Source organism: Orycteropus afer, unplaced genomic scaffold (genome assembly GCF_000298275.1).
Source record: "Orycteropus afer afer isolate SDZICR_OR568_19922 unplaced genomic scaffold, OryAfe1.0 scaffold00057, whole genome shotgun sequence".
NCBI lineage: Eukaryota > Metazoa > Chordata > Mammalia > Tubulidentata > Orycteropodidae > Orycteropus > Orycteropus afer.
Genome location: NW_006921644.1, coordinates 9,992,811 through 10,003,949, shown reverse-complemented (window position 1 = coordinate 10,003,949; position 11,139 = coordinate 9,992,811).

The window sequence follows — 11,139 nt, the reverse complement described above, 5'->3', positions numbered from 1 at the left end:
AAAAAAAAAAAAAAAAAAACACTTTGGCAATTAGGAATGTTAGTAACAACAGAGACCAATACTCGTATCTCTGAATTGGTCCTCCTTCAAACTTCAGGAACCTATTGAAAACACACACAATGCCACTGTGAGCAGAAAGTGTGGGAAACCTGGGAAAGCTTCTATGAAAGAAGCTTGTACTGTCTACAAGTCCCCCAGCAGCCCATCTGGTCCACCTGTATTTATAGATGGGAAGCAGAGACTTAAGGAGGTTAAGTGAATGCTCACAGTCATGTGGCTGGTTTGTGGCAGAGCTGGCTTCCTCCTCCTGGCCCAATGTCTGGTTCAGTCCAATTTAGCAGAATTTCTTGGTCAAAGAGCAGTCCTGACGGTGACAGTGAGGCAGAGGACAGGTGTGGCCACAGGTGAGGGTTGTAGTGGAGAAAGAGGGGGAAGACCCAACGTTCGGTGTCTGAATTGTTTTCAGATTATTCATCTACAGAGGGATTTAAGAAACATCATCTGATCCAACAGTCAATTAGCATCTGACAACTTGAAAAGTACCAGAGTCAGTGCCGGGAAGACGCGATTTTAAAAATTCCCAGTTTAACCTCAATTCCCCAAGTCCCATCTGTATTCATAGGCGTGGTGTTTGCTGTCCTCTGAGATGCCTGCTCATGCCTTGGGCCCTCTCCTTTCGTTGGCCTGTTGTCTTGGTTCTCTAGTGCTGCTGTGACAGAAACATCACAAATGGGAGGCTTTAACAAGCGGAAGTTTATTCTCTCACAGTTGAGGAGGCTAGAATTCCACGCTCAGACCACTGGCTCTGAGGAAGGCTTTCTCTCTCTGCATCAGTGCTGGAGAAAGGTCCTCGTCCCTTCAGCTTCTGCTTGCGAGTTCCTGGACGATCTCCATGTGTCTTGGCATCTCTTACCCATCTCTGCTTCTGAGCTTGCTTGTTTGACCTCTTTTATCTTGAGACTGACTCAAAATACACCCTCCACTAATCCTACCTCAATCATATAACAAAGGCAACCCATTCCCGGGTGGGATTACAACCACAGGCATTTACAGGATTTACAACACATACTTTTTGGAGGACATGCTCAATCCACAACAACTGTTTATAATTTCTTACTACTTTGCAAGAGTTCTTTATATTTTCTTGATGCTAAACCTATGTGTGCTTTAAAAATATCTTCTTCCCAACTATTGACTTCTCCTTGTCCAGAGAAAAGAAGAGTGAGGAAAATCAAGCATGCATGGAAATAATTAGTCCAAAGGACTCATTGACCATATGAAGCCCAGCCTCCATGACTCTGAGACCAGAAGTACTAAATGATGCCCATCCACCACTGCCAAGTGTTCTGAAAGGGATCACACAGGAGCTCCTGAGTAGAGTGGGAGAAAAACGTGGAACTCAAAGCTCAAAATCATTTAAAAAAAAAAGAAAAAAAGACTTACTAGTCTGATAGAGACTGGTGAAACTCCTGAGACTGTGGTTGTTAGACACCCTTCAAGCCTGGAACTAAACTCACCAGCCAAATAACAGACAGACCTATAAGGTGAACTCTACCACCTGGGAGGTATGCCCTCCTTAGAACAATCAACCATACAAGATCAAAAGGGCAGCATAAAGCTCTTAGAACAATCAATCAACCATCCGAGATCAAAAGGGCAGCATAAAGCTCTGGAGGCAGCAAGGGATAGGAAAGAAGGGCAAATGAAAATGGTAAACACAGGCAGGAAATGGAAAGGGTATTGTCACCTTGTGGGTATTGCAAAGGATATCACAAATCAAAATACATCTCAATTATTGAATGAAAAACAATTTGCTCTGTAAAATCAAATCACAATAAAAAGCTAAATAAATGAATACCTCTGCCAGTATGTAATTTGTCTTTTCCACTCCTTTTAGGTTCTTTTGATGAACCAAAGTTCACCTTAAGACTCCCAAATGTATCCATCTTTTCTGGTATCTTGTTGGAGAATCTTCCCTACTCCAAGTTTTACTGCAATAATGCTGCAGAGGCTGAAGCTTGCGACACAGAGATGGATATATGGCAGTTATTTAAATAAGTGCATGATAATTTTATATATGTCTTAAGGAACTTGCTGTATGCCTGTGGGGAAAAGAAAAAAGAGAAAGAGGTGGCGTAGGGGTGGGGGCACTGCTGTGCACACCCCCTTGCTGCACAGAGAGAACTGACCACACACCTGGCCCGAGGGCTCTTGCCCACTGCCCTCAAGTTCTGGCTGGTGATGCCCTCAGGAGTGGTGGGAGAGGGCACTCCTCTCTCCTGGACTCCGTCAGGGTGTGGCTACACCTGTGAGCTGTGAGGGCCTTCTGTCCGTCTTGTGGACATGGATGCATGGGGAAGGCCTCACGGCCACCCTACATACATACACCCCCTGTCCATTGCCCCAAATATCAGCCTCCCTTCACCTTGTTCCCCAAATGCCAGCCTAAGAGCCCCAGATGCAGTCTCAGTGTGCCAGTACAGGGGGGCGGGGGGTCTAGCTGTGGCGCTTGGATGACTGCTCCCTGCCAAGTCACCAGAAAGTGGCAGCAGGGACCCTGTGATAGCTGGGATTGTGTGTCAACTTGGCTGGCCCAAGATTCTGAGTGGTTTAAGCAGTTGTGATATGGTTATTTTCATGACGAGATTGGATGTGTATACTTTGAGCAGCCAATCCATTGAAAGGGAGTTTCCCCAGGGGTGTGGCCTGCTTCCAACATAGATATGGACATCCTGGGAAAAGAGACAACTTCTGTGGATCTGGACCCTGTTGTGCGGCCTACAATTGTCCATGAGTGAACAAGCCACCATTCTGCACGGTGATCGTGGATTCATCATCCATTGGAGTCAACAGCCTGTATACTGCCTGCCAACCTTGAGCTCATCAGCCCTTGCAGCTGCGTGAGTGAAGAAAAGGCTCCCGTTTGATGTTTGATCCAAAAACTTGGGACCTATCAGATTCTGTAACTTAGTGAGCTATTTTCCTAAAATAATTTTTCTTTCTCTCTCTTAAAAATAAATAAATAAATAAATAATGCTGCAGAGCAACCTCCACATCCCAGTGGCTCCCATAACAAACATTTGGTTTCCTTGCTCTCAAGCCTAAGGCTTGGCAAGGACAGCCCAGCATAAGGCTTTGGACTGGGTTCGGGTCTGGTCCAGGGTCTCACCCACTGGGACCAGTGGCTCCCTAGAGCATACTTTTCTCAAGTGCCTGGTAGAAGCACTGGACACCAAAAGAAATCATGCAAGCATGTTTCTACCTCCATTGTGTCATTTCTGTTAATATTCCTTTGGCCAAAGCACATGTCATGGCCAACCTCAAAGTCAATGAGGTGGGGGACAGGGAGTCTGTGTGCTCTGCAGGGGGTATTGTACAGTCACACGGCAAACATATAGATGCAAAATTCTATGACAGAGGCGGAGAAGGATTGGAACTATGATCCAATCAATCGCACCCAAATTTTGTGCTAAAACATTCACAGTTTTGGTTCTGAGGCTCGTTGTGTGTATTGTGTGAGTTGGGAAGTCATTTTATCTTTTTTCCATGTAGCTAAGCTCCATTTGTTGTTCCATTTTCCAGTTCCATTTATGGCCTCTTTTCTCTTTTTCCTGCTCATCTGATTTGCCAAAATCCCATTTTCTTATCTCTCTATTCTATTCATCAATTTCTATTCTGGCACAAATTCTATACTATTTTAATTAGGACAGTTTTGAAATAAGAAGTGATGCATAAATGGGCAAGACTATCTCTCTGCCCCACTTCTTCAGAAATGTCCTAAAGGAGTGAGGGTGACATATCCCAGAGTTCACGTCCTGCCAAGGGTAGGGACCCTAGTAAGTCACACTCCACTTTGGGATGGAATACTGAAGGGCTGAAATCTAAATGTAAAGGTGACAAGAAGTAAAGTGACCTTCACACACATGAACTAAGATTCTCTTCTTAGAGAAGATAAAAAAAGGAAGATTTTCTTCAAAGATTCTACAGAAGACTCTTGATCAAGTGGAGAAAAATACAGACCGGAATTTCAAATTCTCATGGAATTCAGGCTTTCTGGAGCCATGGAGGCTGAGTGAACCCCTGAAGCAATTGCCTTGAGATAATCTTTAAACCTTCAACCAAAAACATTCCCTGAAGTCTTCCTAAAAACAGATGAAAGTTTAGCGTCACTAGTAAAAAAAAAAATGTCTGCCTTGAGTATTATACTCTTTTAAAAACTCTCTGTGTGGGATCGTACTGAAAATAGCAGCTAGAAAGATTAGACAGGAACCTTAGCAGGCAGTGGGCTTGTGTTAGGAAAGCTTAGAAAAGGAGAACGAAGATGGACTGCACAACCTGAAGACCGTTTACATGTCACTGTGTTGTGCATGTAGAGACCGGGTATGTTCTGCTGTGTATATTCTCAACAACAAAATGAGTGGAAAATTTTAAAAAGACTTATTATAGCTACAGTTACTAAGGCAGTGTGGCAATGGTGTCAGGGATAGAAGAATGACCCACAGCACAGGGTAGAGGGCCCAGGTACAAACCCACCCACAAATGGACACTTGATTTATGACAAAGTATAGCAGGGAAGTGGGAAAAGGGTCATGGTTTTTGAAAAGAGGTTGGGAGGAGTGGGTATCCCTGTGGGAAAAAATTAAATTAAATCCCTTATCTCACACCATACACAAAAATCAATGGCTTGTGGATTACAAACCTCCATGTAAAAGGCAATCTCTAAAACCTTCAGAATTAGTGGAGGAGCCGCTCCTGCATTCATGAACTCAGGATGGGGAAAGCTTCCATAAGATTAAAAAAAGAAAAAAAATTAACTACACAAAGAAAGATTGATAAATTTGATCTTAGTAAGATTTAAAACTTCTATTTATCAAAGGATGCCATTTAAAAAGTGAAGAGGCAATCCACAGAGTGAGAGAAGATACTCATAAGACAAACACAAGACAGTGGGCTCTCACCCAAAATAAAGATCTCCTATAAATCCAAACAAAAATGACACACAGTGTACCTGAAAAATGGGTAGAAAACTTGAGCAGGCTTTTCACAAGGGAAATGCAGGTGCTCAATAAACCTGTGACAATGTGTTCAACATCATTAATAATCAGAGAAATGCAAATTGCAACTGTAATGAGCTACAATTACATAGACCCTGTGAACCAACCATTCTGCATCTATGTATGCACCCAGTGGAAATGCAAACAGCAGGATACACATAAAAAAGTGTTTGTGCAGCGTTGTTTATAATATCCAAAACCTAGGGAAGCTGGCCAATGCCCTTCCACATTAACACATGGGGTACAGTGCATTACTTGGTTTGGCTCTTCTAGCTGTGGTCTTAGTGGCTCCCTCCAGATGGCTGAGTAGAACTCTGCAAACATAAGGTACTGCGGCCCACCAGGGGATTAGGTAGCTTGTCAGTAATGGAAATAAGGTACATAGCATCCTTGTGGGGGTGAGACTGCCGAGAAGACATATGGAACCCTAATGGGGGGGTCAGTCAGTTTCATCATCCAGCCAGGCTTAAAATGAGCCATCCCAGAGCTGGGAAAGGGGGGTGTCACTGCCATCAAGACAAAAAGCAGCCAGCAGTGGCGCACGTCCTTGGACCCGAGATCCGTGCACTGAGATGGCAAAGAGCCAGAGACAGCAGTGCCAGCAGAACCAAGAGACTGGCACGAGACAGAGCGGTGGGCTTGCCAGCCCACAGAGCGAGAAAGCTGAGTGCCTTGGGGCAGGAGGCTTGCTGGAGAGTGGGGTGCAGCTTGGTGCACCTATCAGCAGAGCTACAAGAGCTTTGTATCACTTGCCAGAGCAGGGCAGAGGCCAGGCTGAGAAGCCGACAACCAAAGAGAAGTGTGTCTTTAGGCATGGCTCAGGGGAGGCTGTCCTGGTTGAAGAATTGTATTCTCAGTACTCCTGAACCTGAATTGTAACCTGTAACTTCCCCAATAAACCCCATCATCGTGAGTATTGTCTGTGAGTTCTGTGTGACCATTGCAAAAAGCTGTCAAACCCAGCAGAGAAGTAGTGGGTACCGTGGGAGGCACTCCCTGGTAAGCAGGCTGGGGGGTGGCAGCTCGTCTGGTCTCATAGGAATCAGCTGAGCTGATTCTGTCTCCCCCTCATGAAGTGAAGGGAAGTGAGAAGAGGCCGCCTCTGTCTCCGTCTTGCAGGATGGATAAATGAACTATGGTATTGTATCATCACATAAAGAAATAATATACAGCACCAAAAATGAATGGCCAGCAGCCGCATACAACAGCATGGAAGAGTCTTTAATAAAAAAATAAAATAAAATAAAATAAATGAAAGAATTGGAATGAAAAAAGCTAGATCATCCTCACACCCCAAAATAAAAATACACATTATAGGTGTCCACTGGCGTTAATTTGGAAACTAAATGGTAATGTTAGGGACACATACGAAAGTGGCCAAAGCAGGGGCAAACAAAGGAACTGCTGCCTGTAAAAGTCAGGACAGTAGCTCCTTCAGCAGGGAGGAAGGCTGTGCTTGAGACGGGGCACAACAGGCATTTGAGGTGCAGTGCTATTGCCTTAAATAACTTCGTTGTTATCGTTGTGGGGAATACAAACAGCAAAATACGCACCGATTCATTTCTGTGTGGACGGTGCATGACATTGACCACATTCTTCCAGTTATACAGCCATTCTGACCCTCCTTGTCTGTTTCTCCCCCATTGTCTTATACTCATTGCCCCCTAAGTCTCCTAGCTCATCTTTCCAGTTGCTCCTGTCACTTTAGGAACTCTGGTAGTGTAGTGCCAAAGGCACTTGACTGCTAACCAGAAGGCTGGCGGTTGAAACCCAGCAGCCACTCCTCAGAAGGAAGGTTGGGCAATCTACTTCCGTAGTGATACTGCTTCGGAAACCCAAGGAGGGGTCACTATGAGTCAGGTCCGACTCAACGGCACATAACAGCAACAACAACAAGCTGTCATTTTGATCCCATACAGATAGATCTTAAAAGAGCTTACTGCTCAAGGCAAACATATTGTACTAATTAAGTTGAACTATTGTTTGGTTTTAAGATTTCAGGTGATGTTTTTTGATTTAAGATTTAAAGATTATCTCAAGGCAAGAGTTTCAAGGGTTTACCTGGCCTCTGTGGCTCCAGAAAGGCTGGATTCCATGAGAATCGGACATTGTGTTCTGAGTTTCCCTTTCCGGTCAGGATTCTTCTGTGGAATCTTAGATCACAACGTTCAGTAATGGCAGCTGAGCACCATCCCGTTCTTCTGGCCTCATGGCAAAGGGGCAACTGTTCGTGGAGACAAACAGCCACACATTCCATTCCCTCCTCTATTCCTGACTCTCCTTTTTCCTCTGTTGCTCCGGTGAATAGAAACCGATCGCTGGGCCTTGCAAGGCCGCTTGCAAGCTTGGAAGACCTCAGCACCACACAGCGAACTAGGAGGGGGAACAGAAGCATAACCCCGTTCTTAGGCCACTTAGCTGGGCTGTCCCATGAAACCAAGACCCTAAGCCTCCAAACCAAGGATCCCAATCCCGTGAGTGTTTGGTTGGACATAAGCAGCCTCGGCAGCTACTCCCTCTCTCCTTTTGGTCATTGCTGTAGGAGTGTTGTCTCTGGATCTAGGAGTTCTTTTAGGACACGTTGGAGGGAGAGTTAATAGAACATGGTGGTTTGGGTGGGTGGACAGGATCATGGAGGAGTGAGCAGTCATGAAGTTGGTACCCAAGGGACAAATACTGTATGATTCCATTTCTATGAAATATCTAGGACAGGCAAGTGTACAGCGTTTATTAGTGGTCAGTAGATGCAGGTAGGGGGCAGGGGAAGGGGGGCACTCACTACTGGGACACTGAGCTTCTGTTAGGATGATGGGGAAATCTGGAGATGGGTCATGGTCACAGGTGGACAACAGGATAAACATAACTAATGTCACTGAACTCGTATGGTGACATTACTGTCACTGCATAATTGTGAGGAATGTCGAAAAGGCAAACATTTTGTTACCTATATATTTACCACACACACAGAAAGTTGGTGCCAAGTCATGGAACCCAAAGTTGAGGAGAGTTTACTTCAACAAGTTGGGTCCTTGCAAAGTAGGTAAGGTGGTCCATGGAAGTTCTACAGAGCTGAAGCATTCTACCGTGAAGACTCACCTCCCCAGCACCTAGATGCTCCCACAACATTTATTCCAATTGCTTGATCAAGAGCTATCATCGATCCATCCCTTAGCCATCCCCTTGTCCATCTTAGTTTTGACACATCACAAGTAGATGGCGACCACTTCTCTTAATGCTCCAGCGTGTGTATTTTTGACTTGCGCTCAACATATGTTTAGTTTTTCCATTTAGTGCATAATTTCACACATTGAAATGTATACTCTGGAAGTATCTGTTTGCTGAGTTTTGACAAATGCACGTACCTATATAACCCAAGCTCCGATCCAGACACTACAATCCCCCTGGACGGTTCTGTCACGCCATGTCCTACCCAACTCCCACCCTTGCATGTAGTAGGCTTCCAGCTCCAACACATCACACACACAGTGATACAGTAAGCGCACTCTCAGGTAAGACTTCTCCCACTCAGCCCACTGTCTCTGGGGTTCAGCCACGTGGCTCTGAGTGACGGTGGTTTGTTCTTTTCTCCTGCTGAGTACCACCCTGCATCTGTCAGGGCAGTGTGTCATATGGTGGTGGCCTGCATGTTGCTGGGATACTGGAAGCTATGCCACTGATATTTCAAATACCAACCGCGTCACCCATGGTGGACGAGTTTCAATGGAGCTTCCAGGCCAAGACAGGGAAGAAAGGCCCTCGGACCTATTTGTAATCAACAAGGGTCCGATCCACAACCAGCTGTGCAGATGGCGCAAGACTGCACGCCTTTTGTTCAGTTGTGTGTGGAGTCACCATGAGTCAAGGGGTGACTTGACAGCAGCCGTAGCAACAAACAATACATGGCTGATGCATCAACAGCCCAGGTTGTCTGTCCTTTCTTTCACTGATGGACTGTTCTGAATGAAGCTGCCATGTCCATTGTTTTGCCAACTGGCACACTTTTGAGAGAAAAAGGGGCGCTATGAAAAATGAGGCTGCAAGGTTCATAAGTGGTTACCAGGGGTAGAAGGAAGAGGGAGAGGAGTAGTTATTGCTTAGGGGACACTGACCTTGTGAAGAGGGACAGAAAAACAGAGGTGATAGCTGCATAACATGATGGATCCAATTAATGTCACCGAATTGCACATGTACAAAATGTAGAAATGGCAATTTTTTATATAACTTTTTATGGTGATTTGGGTGGAAGTTCACAGACGAAACTGGTTTTCCATTCAATAATTTGTACACATTGTGTTTCTTGACACTGACTGCAGTCCTTACTGTGTAACAGCTCTCTTCTCACTTTCTCCCTGCATTCACCACTTCCACTCGCCCTTCTTTCCTATCCTTCCTGCCTTCTGAGCTTCGTCCCTGGGCAAATGCTGCCCTTTGGATCTCAAATGGTTGATTGCTCTAAGGAGCGCATCCCTCCCTGGTGTTTTCCAGACCTTCTAGGTCTGTCTATTGCTTGGCCAAAAGTCGAGCCACAGGGATGAGTTCAGTTCCAAGCCTGAAGGTTGACTAAGGGCCACAGTCCCAGGGGTTCTACTAATCTCTATCAGACCAGTAAGCCTGGTCTTTTTTGATGACTTTGAGTTTTGTTCCACATCTTTCTCCCACTCTATCCAGGAGCTCCGGTTGCGAGCTGTCCCTTTCAGAGCAGTCAGCAGTGTTAGCCTGGCACCATCTGCTTCTTCTGGTCTCAGAGTCATGGAGGCTGGGGTTCACATGGTCTACTAGTCCTTGAGACCGATTGTCTCCTTGCATATTTGATTTTCTTCACCCTTCTTTGCTCCAGATGTGGAGAGAAATGGTAAACATTTTTCTATATATATATATTTTACCACAATTAAAAAAAAAAAAACACAGATGGCCACCACAGGAAGGACTGGGACAGCCCAGTAAGCTGCCTGTCTGGTCAGTAAGTGCACAGAGCAGCTCCTCAGGGTCACTCCGGTCTCATCCACCAGGGGCCTGCCATGTCCTTCCTCAACCTCCTCCTCTGCCCTCAGAGGTATACACGTAGCCTTTCTGCTAAAGCTGGAGTCAGGCCCCCTTTGTGCCCTAAGTGTGTGGTCTAGGTCCTCACACTGTTGACTGATGGTTTTTCTTATTCCTTCCTGCTAATTTTCAGAATATTAGGTTTCCAGGCACCCTCTTGGCTGTGTGTAAAATTGTTACTGTTCTATTTGTGATAGACTCATGATGGATTTTGAAGTGGAAAAGCAGCTTTGTGGTCACCACTCCAGCTTAGGCCTTCTCCCCTCTCTCCTATGTTCTGGAATGGTCCACCATGCTGCTCTCTAGTTGACCAGCTGTGAGGCTCAACTTACATAGCCAGGCTCTCCAGGATCCCAAGATTGTAAGGTCCCCTGTCATCTTTTACATCATCCTCTCTCCACCTCCCACACCCACCCCACACACACATTGCAAGGAGCCAGTTCTGCTCGGGCATCTAGAGCAGTGATGAACACTCAGGACACTTGCACTCAATTCCAGATGGATAAATGAATGAATGAATCTTCACCCATAAAGTCCCACCCTGCAATTTCCCAGATGAAGACTCAAGAGCCAAGAGTTTGATTGTCATGCACAAGGTGGAAGTTCCTACTTTAACAAATAAAACGTGACCTGTTCCAACAGAGGTCATCCCATATTAACTTCCTGGTCTTCCCATGACCTTGGATTCTTGCCAACATTGAACATATCTTATCTCTTCTGACAGATCCCAGGTTCCATCCATTTGTCTGTCCATAAGTGCATAATTTACACAGGATGTTTTGTTATCCATGCAGTCTGTGGCCCTGGTGTGTCTTACCCATAAAAGGGTTTCCGTAAATATTTGTGGAAGGAAAGGGAGGAGAGGGAGGGCAGAGAGAGAGCAGAATGAAAGGAAAACCACTAGAACCAACAAGCTCTCCTGAACACACACTGCTTGTCTTGTCAGTGTGTAAATACAGGCGCTCCAGAGTAGTGCTGCCTTCTTTCTTGGTAGCAAATCTGAAGACAAGGCCTTAAAGAAAAATAAAAGGGGATCACGTACAGA